At 43.4% G+C, this 12282-nt stretch overlaps 1 protein-coding gene across 2 annotated transcripts in view; it reads left to right on the plus strand.

Moving 5' to 3' along the window:
- Positions 1-12282, plus strand: part of PRKCA (protein kinase C alpha) — a 395469-nt gene that overhangs the window by 66365 nt on the left and 316822 nt on the right. The gene's annotated exons all lie outside the window — the stretch shown is intronic.

Raw genomic sequence — 12282 nt, forward strand, 5'->3', positions numbered from 1 at the left:
ACCTACCTTAGAGGATTTTATGAGTAGTAAAATAGCTAATGTGTATGATGCACTTAGAACAGTGACTGAACATGGTGAATACTCAGTAATTGTCAGCTCTAGCCCTGGCTGCAAATATCTTTGCACACTTAAGAATATATTCATGGGGTGCCTGGGTGGCTCAGTTGTTAAGTGTCTGACTCTTGATTTTTGGTTCTGGTCATGATCTTAGGGTTGTGGCATCAAGCCAGGCTTTGTGCTCAGCATGGAGTCTGCTTCAGATTCTCTCTCCTCCCTCTGCCCCTTCCCCTGTGTGCACGCACGTGCTCTCTAAAATAAAATCTTAAAAAAAAAAAATATATATATATATATATTCCTAAAAGACTTGGATTGCTAGTTTTAAAAAATGTGCAATTCAAATTTCAATGGGGACTACCAGTTGTCCTATGCTAATATTGCACTAAATTACTCTTCCACTAGTTAGTAAAGGCATAGTTTCTTTGAAAGGCATAGTTTCTTTGTTTTGTGTGGTGTGTGTGTATGTGTTTTTTTAAAGCATAAAGCATAAAGGCAAGTTCATTATTTCCTTCTACTTATCTCTGGTTTTGACTAATGACACATCTAATGAAATGCTGGTGTGACAAGTGCATTTTACAGCTTTCTTGTGGAAGAAATGAGGAAATGTGAAGAACCTCAATGGTCTTTGGATTTGTGGTTGAAATTTTCTCCCTCATTGTTTCAATACAATACACTTGAACAGGAGTAAAGGTTATCTTCTGTGTGTTTAATGCTGCTTGACATTTGCATATGAGCAGGTACATCCGGTTTGATGAACAATGGGGAGACTCACTTGGATGACTGACAGGTAAAACAGGAAAACCATTGGGAGATAAATTTTCCTTCTCAGTGGGTGGGGTTGGAGGGCAAGCGTGGTGCCCGGCCCAGTTAGGTGTGCGGTCCTGCACTGATGGATGATAGGGCAGGCCAAGGAGTTGAGATTTCTGCTTGCAGCACATGGTAAGGCAAGCTTTGTTCGCTGTCCCAGGGTCAGATCATATTTAATAGCTGGCCATCTCCACTGTGTGGGACAGCTAGAAAGGGAGCAGAGTTGAGTGAGGCTGCCAGAGGGGCTCTTAGCAGTGCCTGGGAAGCACCTGGTATCTTGAGAGTGTCTTTGTCCCCTGAGTTGGTGACAGCCCTCTCCTTGTGGAGAGTCTTGATGGTCCCGTCCAGGGTGCTCTTCATTTTGACCTTCCTGTAGGACTAAGGGAGGAAGGGTCACCTGGAAAGTGGCTTCTCTGGAGAGCATGGAGGTGGTGGACCTAGCCATCACTGGCTTCACTGCTGCTTAATTGGCAGTCATCCCCCCTGGTTCCCTCTGAGCTGTGTGGTTTCTGCTGCAGGCCTGCCTGCTCTCTGGTGGGAGCCCCAGGACTGAGCAGGGTGGAGATGTACAGGAAATTAGAGCAAGCCTTGATACAGCAGTTAGAGTGCTGCCAGCCTGCTCTGCACATCTTCCAGATTGCTCCCTACTTTACCTTGGAGAGGGCCCCCCCCCTCCCCCGACTCCATTGTATTGCCCTTGGCTCCTTATCACAACTGGTCCTATTCTATGGTGTCTAGACCCTTGTTTCTTCATTGTTCACCTCCTTTCTTGGTGTGGTGTTAGCCTCCTCTTGAAAATAGGCATCTCGGCTTTAAAATCACGGAGCAGAAAACTTGTGTGTGTGTGAGAAAGTGGGAGGTGACTATGGAGCAGGCATGGACTGCACATGACCCTGAGGTCCCTGGGTCTGGGTAAAGGCCCCCACAGTAGCTTCCATGACAGTCTGTGTCATGACCTTATAGAGGCTGTGAGGGTGGAGAAGGAAGGAGAAAGAGGGGAAGGGGGTAAAGTTTGAGCTTTCTGTGGAATCCGACTTTCTTTTGTACAGAACCTAAGACTTTTGGAGGCAGCTTAGACCTCAGATTCGAGTCTGTATTTAATCACTTCATGGTCATAGTTCTGTTGCCGAACTTGGAGAATATTAGGACCCTCTCCCTGGAAAAATGTGCACAGTGTACTCACACCAAAGTGCATACACGTTAAGTGGGGCTCACTGGCCTGAAAGGTGTGTTAGTACCTGCACTGTGGGGCAGCTGCATCGTCCTCACAGAGGACTGAGGTCAAAGGAAGAACAGTGACTTGCTTAGGGTCACACAGTCTGAGGTAACATGCCACAAATGTTCAGTCTTCAGAGTCCTGTCTTGCCTTTTCTATGCTGTCATTTGCTTCAGTGGGAACAGTGACCTCATTTTTTAAGACCAGAGAATAATAGCCAGAGGATGTTTTATCAAATGGATGATGTTACCAAGAAAGAAACATGCAAGAAAAAAACAAAAACAAAACAAAAAAAAAAAAAAAAAGAAAGAAAGAAACATGCAGATGTGGAAGAAGAAGAAAAGGTATGGGAAAGAGTCCATGGACTTTCCCAGTGAAAGACTCCCCTAAGCCATTGATATGACCATCATGATTTTATTTAAGAAATTGCATCATGTACTATACCAGTTTTAGAGTCTGGTACCCTCTCATTCAGCTTATAGCTGGGCAGTCAACCAGAGATAAAACTGCTTTTTTAAAGATTTAATTTGGGGGAGGGGGAGAAGACGGAGGGGAGAGAATCCCAAGCAGAGTACCTGCTGAGTATGGAGCCTGACACTGGGCTCGATTCCCATGATTGTGAGATCATGACCTGAACCAAAAGCAAGAGTGGACCCTAACCAACTGAGCCAGCCAGGTGCCCCCAAAGCTGCTTTTCTTTTGCTCACATCCTCCCTGGGACGTCCATCAGAAGGCCTCCATAGAGAAGGTACTTAGGTAAATGTAGAACTGAATTCCACTTCCGTAAAAAGGCTGGGCCGGGAGAGTTGGGGAAGGAAAAAGGTGTGTGGGTCCTCTTGGGCCTGTGCCTCCTGGAGACAGATCTGCTAACCACTCCTTTGGTAGCATGGCACATGTGAGGAACATAGCTGACCTTGGGTAGACTTGGTTGGAGGGGTGGGGGGAAGGGCCTTCTGGCCTTGTCACCTTCGTGGCCTCTCCCTTGGTATCCCCTCCACCCCCCAGAAGGATATCCCTGTAGGGTTGTGAGGACTGGAGAGAATGTTAAAAGTAGAATAATACTTACCAGGTCCTCAGGGACTGCCCTTATCATCTTCTGTTGTCACAGTTGTCCTGAGCCAGGATGGGGGTTGGTGGTGGGTCTGGTACAGCCGTGTGCTTTGCAGTGCTCTGGTCCTATCTGAAGCATGTCACTGCTGCTTTGCACATTTTAGCCAAGGAGCAAAGGGTGGTACGGCATCACCACCTTTTGTGATCAGACTGTTAAGTTTAAAAGTGGTCATCTATTTGTGTGACAAATGTGACCCGTGTGTGACACACGGGTCAACCCCAAAATTTCATTTTTATGTACAGTCTTAACATTCTTTGGTAGAAAGTGCAATACACATTTATTCACGGAAAGTACATATGATTAATGGTTTATCTGATTGTAAATAATCTAAGCAAAAATAAGTTGCTTGGGACAATATATTGGACAGACTATTTTGCAAAATAGAAGCATCCCAGAACTGAAAAAAATATATAAATTGTGATATAAACATTCATGTTAATAGTTTAGCATTGTTGGTCTCCTTGGGCTACAGTAGCTGAAATTGGGTTATGTGAAATAACCCAGAGCCAACGAAGAGCTGATTCAGTCAACTCCCACTCAACAACTTCCTTTTGTTTAAGGAACACTGCTTTTTAATCTTAAAAAAAAAAACAACAAACTTTTCACAGATGTGTTTCTGAGTTGTCAACAGGGCGGGTAGTGATTTTGTGGATGGTGGAGCAGAAATGCTGCAAACTCTGATTCCAGATTTTCCCAATGATTATCTTCGGGACTGTCCTGTGATAAAATCTCATCTTTGTTCCCATAATCGTCCTACCTTAGCTGCTGCTTATTCAGATGACCTGTTTTTTTTGTTTTTTTGTTTTTTTTTTTTAAGATTTTACTTATTCATCAGAGAGACAGAAGGCAGAGACCTAGGCAGAGGGAGAAGCAGGCTCCTTGCTGGGAGCCCAATGTCGGACTCCATCGTGGAACTCCGGATCACGCCCCAAGCCCAAGGCAGACACTCAACCACTGAACCACCCAGGCGTCCCAGTTTTGGGATCTTCGAAAGGAGTTTCACAGGAGCTTCTGTGGCCTTCCCCATTGTTTGAGACTTTAAGATTTGAGAGAATCTGAAGCGGACTCCACACTGAGTGCGGAGCCCAACATGGGGCCTGATCCCACAACTGCAAGAACTTGACCTGAGCTGAAACCAAGAGTTACATTGTTTGAAACTTAAAGCCCAACAAGCCAAGCTTTCAGAAGCTTACTGTCTGGGGGGGATGAGCAACCGAGAGCTTCCTAGCTGGAAGGAGAATGTAGGCAGCATCTTGACCCCAGCCCTGGAATGAGAGGCTGGTCTCCTCTTTATCCCAAAGATCAGGGAACTAGTTCCAGGAGCCATTAGCATATGAAGCTGAGTAACCAAATCCGCAAGGGCGGGAAGGGACTCTGGGCAAGCAGTGTTTGAGATGAAACCAGATCCTCCTGGGGACTTCTGGTAGAATCTATGCCTGGGGTGAAAAGGGATTTCCCAGGTGAGGAATCTGTGGGCCTTGTCCTTAGCCAGCCTTTCAGTAGAGAATTAGAAGTACTAACATGAGCCTTCAGGCATTTCTAGCTCTCCACCCCATTGGCCAAGAGCCGAGCCTTGGCTGTCCGTTGCTCTAGATCTGTCACCTCAGTGCCAGGGTCCTGGAAGCTTTGGGTAGGAGAATGCCGTCTCTCCTTCTGTGTTGGCTTGTGTTGCAGTGTCAGAAGTGCCCACCCTGTACCTCCACAGGAGCAACTTCTGCTAGATGCTTCAAGGCACCATTCAACCTTCATATTCTTTGTGATTCATTTGTTCAATCCATAAATACGCGATTGCTCCTGATGTGTTACTTGCATGCCCCCTTCTCCATCCAAGAGAAGATGGGTGCCTCCCTCCTTATGTAGCACCGCTTGCTTGCCCCTGTAGAGTGCCTGGGGCATTATTCATTGTGGTCATCTGCTGCTTCTGGTGGACAGATGGTGCCTGGGGTCAGGGTGCAGAGGCTGGTGGGTGGTTTGGTTCTATCCCCCTACATCTACCACGGTGGTGGGTGCTTTGATGTTTATTGGATGGGATATTTCTATGCCTTACTCCATCACCCCTCTAGACACACACACACTTTAATCACATCGAAAGAAGGGAAGCAGCAGACATGATGGCACTGTATCCCTGAGTATTTGGGTTTTATGAAAGGAACAAGAGGCCATTATGAAGTGTCCTGTGGAGGAACAAGGTGCTTTGGGAGTACAGAGCAGGAAAAATGGTGTTTGGTACTGGAACAATTAGAAATGGTTTCATTGAAAAGGTAACATCTGAGCTGAGCCAGGTGCATAGACACAAGCTTACAAAGTTTACAGTATCCCTGTGTAACATTTCAACAGGGAAAAGGTACAATCTTACAAAAAGTTAATATTTTTGTAAAGTGCCAACTTTATCCTACTTGGAGCTCTTGCTTTTACGATTCCACTGTGATTTTTTAATAACCACATTGATTCTTTCCTTAGCCTCTCGGGCTGTCATTGAAAAAAGTGCCTTTAATTTTGTTTGCATTTACTAGTAGGTTTATTAATGTGCCAAAAGGGGCTGTGTAGACCAGCAGAGTGCTTAGTCAGCTGGGTTCTCCTTGCTGTGCAAAATACTAGTAAACGCTCTGTGACTTAGAGCAACAGACAAATCCAACTTTTGCCTTTTAATAACAGCTGGGGCTTAATTTTGTAATGATGCTTCAGAATTCTATAGGTCCATAAACAAAAGGAAATGTAGGCTATTCCAAGTAGTCAGAACTTCACCTGTTTCTACCATGTAATAGAAAGTTCCTACTAAATCTAAAAATATGTCCTTGAAGTTGAAAGGCCACCCCCAAAGCACTTGGGGGGGGTGTGTGGTCACTGTGTATGCTTTATGATAACCAGAGGCATCTGTGAGCAAGTAGCTCATGCTCTGGACCAGTGAGAGACACTTTCAGAGTTGCTAGGCGTTTTATTGGCTACGTAGAAAGGAAGTTATGGAAAATATTCAGTATTGGTTTGGAGTGGAAACTGTGACAGCTTGTTGAAAAGAGGTAATTTCAAAGAGATCAGTGGCCTTTTAGAACATAGGGCACCCTGAAAAGTGGTAGAAGGGTCCCCCTTAGCAAACCTGGGTCTTGATTTTTGACTTTTGAAATCCTATTCTGGGAGGATTAACCACTGTCTGGCTTTGCTTAGCATTCTAGTAGATGACTTTTCACTGGGGGGTGGAGGAAAGATACATAGAAGATCTGGAGCTCAGGGAGAGACTGGGATAATAGAGTACTTAGTCCAGCCTTGGCTTCTGATTGGTTCATTGGCCTCAAGGTGTCCAGCCCCCTTTGGGTTTCAGGCACTGGCCATCATTCACTTGACTGAGTTGTTTCTTCCGTTATACGCAATCTACTTTATCATTCAAATCCAGCTCACATCGGTCTCAATGCAGCAGAGGACCCCAAGAAACCAACTCACCCTCTGTTTATGTAAGAGGAGTGTTGATGGATAGGAAAGGGTCCACCACTTCCTGCCACTGACCTGAACTGAAGGCCCCAGGGATGGGTCTGTACAGAGTGTGAGGTCAGCATGGCGGGGGCAGCCTGCTGTGCCTCAAGGTTCTCCGCTGCGTCACTCACACATTGGAGCTGCTGGAGGTGCCCTGGGGACCTCTCCAGGCTGAGTATCTAACCCAAGCTTGAGTGGGGGGCCTCTCTCAAGGTGGCCTTGACACCTTCATTGGCTTTTAAAACAGGACCTAGGAAGGCAGATGAGTAAGGGGGGGGGGGGCAAGTTTGCTGCCCTGGGGGCAGGCAGAAGCCATTTCTACAGTGAGATCTTGGTTTAACATTTTACCATGAACAAAATCTTTTCTTGAAAGCAGAGGTCCGCAGAAACTGACCTGACTGAGCTCAGAATCCTTGGGTCAGGCTTAGGACTGAGTGCTCATCCAGCACTAGCCTGTGCATGGGTGGGGCCTGTGTGGGGGACGTGGGGGCAGGTAGGAAGGAAGAATGAATTCGCAAGGAAAGACCTCCAAAGTCTTACGTGAGAGGAGCAGCCCTGCCATGGGTGACTGATGAGCACCAGGCTTTATTTACTCATTCTTGCTTTCACCATTCCCAATTTAAGGTTGTGGGGTACATACCCTAGGTTCTAGCTGGATGTTTAGCCTTGAGTCCTGTTTTAGGGGACTGCTGTTCTGTGGGTAGGGTGCCTGTGGATATTTCAGATCGTTGATGCACCCTGTAAGAAACTAATACCTGATGGGTGATAATAGTGCTGTTGAGTGGAGTTATAAGGCAAGCCATGTACAACTATACATTTCCCGGTAGCCCCATTAAAAGCACAAGAAACAAGTGAAACCAATTCTAGTATTTAATTCAGTATATGTTATAAAATCCATAAATTATTGGTGTTTTTGGTCTTTTGCATCAAGTGTTCCAAATCTGGTGTTTAGAGCACATCTCCGTTTGGACTTGGGCACATTTGGCTAACGGTTTTGGACAGCGCAGACTTAAAAGTTCTTGGGGCAATGGTATAGGTCCACTTAAGATTGGGTAGTCTTTTAAACAATGTCCCACCAATGGAGGACAAGAAATAGTTCTCAAAACTGACCTGTTTTAGGGGTGCTTGGATGGCTCAGTTGGTTAAGCGTCTCCTTCTGCTCAGGTCATGATCTCAGGGTCCTGGGATCAAGCCTCATGTCAGGCTCCTGCTCAGTAGGGAGTCTGCTTCTCCCTCTCTCCCTGCCAGTCCTTCTGCTTGTGTGCCCTCTGTTAAATAAATGAATTCAGTCTTAAAAAAAATCTAAAAGTTTAAAAACAAAAAAACTGACCTATTTTATATTTGCTGCTGATATACCCACACATCACGGTAAATCATCTTAACTTTATTTCAGTTGATTAAAACAGCTGAAATTTTTTTTTCCTGGCAATTTTGCTCTGAGTTGGATGGGATCCCTTGGGGACAAGCAATAAGAGATGCCTCAGTATTAGGTGACAGTGGAAGGAGTGGCTAAATTTTGGGAACTTTGGGGCTCCCAGGAGCTATGTTTTGTCTGAGACTATTCTGTGTACAGGGAAGGCAGTGTTGTAGATTCTTTATTTTCCACTGCTTTCCTTAATGATGGGATGGAATTCCACCAGCGTTCATGTTTAACCTGAAAAGTCTCCCACTGGGAAAAGTCACTGGCTCAGGCAGCATGAGTATTTTTAGCATTTTTAGTGCAGGTTTGAACTGCTATTTTATTGAATATCGTAGCTATTAATTTTAAACTTAAGCAAGGCTATGGTTACTAATTATAGTTCTCCCACCTACTTAAAATAATTCTTATCTGAGTTTTTCCACTTTGACTGCAAACCAAAGGATTGGTTGAGTCCCTTTATGAAGGAGGTCTTGCAAACCCCTGATGGGAGTGTGTGTAAACTAGGGGCGTGGAATGAAGGCTGTGGTGGAAACTGCTTGCAAACAGGTTCTACATATCCCCTTTCCCTGCCTTCGTGTGTGTGAGTAGTATGTTCTTTTTTTTTTTTTTTTTTTAATATTTGAGAAAGAGAGCACAAGCAGGGGGAGGAGGAGAAGCAGGCTCCCAGCTGAACAGGGAGCCTAATGTGGGAGTTGGGCCCAGGACCCAGAGATCAGGACCTGAGCCGAAGACGCTTAATCAACTAAGCCATCCAGGTGCCCCTGAGTAATATATTCTTTGGTGCCAATTTGTACCTGTAAGGCTTCTGTTTTACAATGCAGCCTTACACAGTTTTTCTTTTTTTACACTTAATGTATCATAAGTATTTTCTCATGTTAAATATTTTTTCAGGAACGTAATAGAGCTGCACAATCTACCTTATTTTTCATCCTTGATCTAGCTCTTAGTTGACCCTTTATTTTTTCTATTTTTTATTCTAAGTAGTGCTGGGATGAACATCTTTCTATGTAATCATTTACATGAAAGTCTATTTGCAGTAGGAATTGCTAGAAGCGAAATTATTGGCTCAAATAATATACTGTAAGGCTTTTGATACATGCTGCCAAATTACCTTTCAACACCTAGCATAAGTTTGCATTGTTATCTACAGTGTGCGTGCTTTTCTCCCACAGTTCAACCCATGCTGGGATCGAGGACTTTAAGAAGATTGCTGGATGATAAGCATGTCCTTTCTATGCAAAAATTTAAAATACTGAAGAAAAGATAATACAAAGATACTTTCTCTGTTTTTCTTCTAAGGCTGTCTTTTGGAGCCCTTGTCCTTGACTGATAAGCAAATGTCTTTCTGAGGCATAATTGAGGGATGCTGGGTGCATGTGTCATGGGTGGGTTTTCATGTTTTTATTTTTTTTCCTCTAAGCTACATTCATGAGTGTTATGACTAATGAAGACTTGAGTGTTTCAAAGTACTCTAGAGCTTTGTGGTAATGTTAACACATGTCACGGGAAATAGGTCATAGGGAGAATAGGACCCACTCAAGAGGTATTATTGACAGTACCATTATTCATAATGCAGTATTGATGGCTGCATCCTGAAGATACCATTATGGTCTGACTCCTGTGTTTTGCATCATTTTCCATGGCCTCTGCAGAATAGGGTTCTATGATATTGTCTAAACTCCAAAGGATTATAGCTGTTGTATTTCCTTCCCCAAGAGAGCTGGTATCTACTACTACTATCTATTTTTTTTTCAGTTTACTGTATACCAGGCCCTGAACCTCCTTTATGGCAAGTGCTGCTGCCTTCGTTTGATTGATACAGTTGATGCTCAGATAAATTCCATGGAATCTGGGCAGCCCTGGTGGCTCAGCGGTTTAGTGCCGCCTTCAGCCCAGGGTGTGATCCTGGGAACCTGGGATCGAGTCCCACGTCGGGCTCCCTGCATGGAGCCTGCTTCTCCCTCTGCCTGTGTCTCTGCCTCTCTCTCTCTGTGCCTCTCATGAATAAATAAATAAAATCTTAAAAAAAAAAAAATTCCATGGAATCACACAGCTTAGAAATTCCCAGAGCTGGGAATGGGCTCCACAGCCCATGTAAAAAGTCCAGGCTCAATGTCCTTGAAGGTGGAAAGAAATGAAGCAAAGATTAAAGCCAGAGAAACACTCAAAACCTTTGGGATTCCAACCCAGACACTCTATCTGCCATATGCGGAAACCCTTTATACTGACAGAGTAGGTGATCATACGACAGTTTTGTAATCTGATCAGTTTTCACGTGAATAGTGGCTCAGGGTGGCTTTGAGAGGTCTTAGGAGAAAAACCAAAGTTGCTGCTGGACTAATTGGGAAGATTAAGGTATGTGGGTAAGGAAATGAGATGGTTGGAGTGAGGAAGGCATTTAAGTGGAGAGAAGACTGGGAAAGTTCCATGAGTAACTGTAGGAATCATAGGGGACTAGAAGCTAGAAGTAGCATGGTCTAATCAGACAATTAGGTTTAATCAATTAGGAAGCAAGACAGAGAAGGAATGTTACCCAGTTTGCAGGATGTGTGTTAGTATTGAGAGCAATCAGACAGGGAGAATCATCAGCATATGTAATAATGAGCAGGAAAGGCAGATGGATGATGGGGAGGTGGGTGGCGTTATGCTACTTGTATGTCTTAATATGTAAAATTATAGCATAATTGCATCTACTTATTTAAAACAAGGTTATGCAATTAGGGTCCTACTGTCTGTTAAAAGCTTCCAGAGATTTCAGTGTGCTAAGCAGTTATGTTTACTTTAAAAAACCATACTTGTGCTCTTTTCATGGACTTAATTTTATTGCTCAATTTTTGTTTACTGGTTCTGCATTTCCTCATGTAGATTGAGATCTAGTTGAGAGATGAAATACACGAGCAATTTGGTTGTGAAAAGCCCAGAGGAATGATGCTGTAGACATGAGGAATCACTTGTTGGATAGCATTTTCATATGGTCACCCAGGTCAGTTTTTAAAATAAGAAAATAGGTTTGTTAGAAACCACAATAAATTTCTTTAAATCTCTAAGTTTTTATTTTCCCTTTGAATTTGTCAAAACTTCAATCTATAATTTATTTTTATTGTGGTAAAACATAGAACCTAAAACTTAACATCTGAACAATTTTTTAAGTATACAGTTCAAGAGCATTAAGTATGTTGCTCTTGTTGTGAAACAGATCTCCAGAACTTTGTTGCAAGACTGAAACTCTGTACCCATTAAAGAACTCCATTCCTGTCTCCACATACCCTGGTAATCTCCACTCTACTTGGTTTCGATGATTCTGACTCTTTGAGATACATCATCTCAAAGTAGGATGACATATAGTCATTTTGTTGCTGGCTTGTGTGACTTAGCAGGATATCTTCAGGGCTTACCCGTGTTGTCAGATATATCAGAATTTACTTTTTAAGGTCAAATAATATTCCGGTGTGTGTGTGGGTTCATATTTAATTTATGCATTCATCCCTGGCTGGACGATTGGATTGCTTCCATCTTTTGGCTATTGTGAATAGGGCTGCTATGAATATAGGTGTGTAAATACTACTTTGAGGCATCACTTTCAATTATTTTAGATATATACTCAGAAGTGGGACTATTAGTTGATAGTTCTATTTTTAATTTTTTGAGAAATCTCTATTGTTTTCCATAGCAGTTTAACCATTCTACAATCTTACCAACAGTGCTGCACAAGGGTTTAATTTCTCTACGTCCTCACCAATCTTTTTTTTTAATGGTAACTATTATAGGGGCTGAGATTAATCTATATTTACCTATAACATCATACTTTTCCTCATGAACAAATATTAAAGTACTCTGATTTGAGATTTATCTGTTGGCTGCTATCCCCCCTAAAAAGAATGCTTAAAACATCTGTATGTAGGACTTCTACTGTATTCAGTGCAAACATTCAGTTCTGTAAAGATTGAGTCCTACTGTGTGGCAGATGAGAACACAAAGGTAGCTTTTTGCAGGTGAAGCCAGAGTTGAACCCTGGAAAATTAGTAGAGGTTCACCTGCTAACTTAGGGACGAGAGTGGAGTCCTTGTGATCAGACCCACTTGAGCAAAGGAAAGACCTGTGCAGGGGAACTCTGGGCAGTATGGTGCTATATAGATCTGATGTTCAAGGAAAGTGAGGCCCAAGGAGTTGGCTTGATGTGCATCCAAAAGCTTGGGTTTTACCTTA

This window comes from Canis lupus, chromosome 16, assembly GCF_048164855.1.
Source record: "Canis lupus baileyi chromosome 16, mCanLup2.hap1, whole genome shotgun sequence".
NCBI classification, from domain to species: domain Eukaryota; kingdom Metazoa; phylum Chordata; class Mammalia; order Carnivora; family Canidae; genus Canis; species Canis lupus.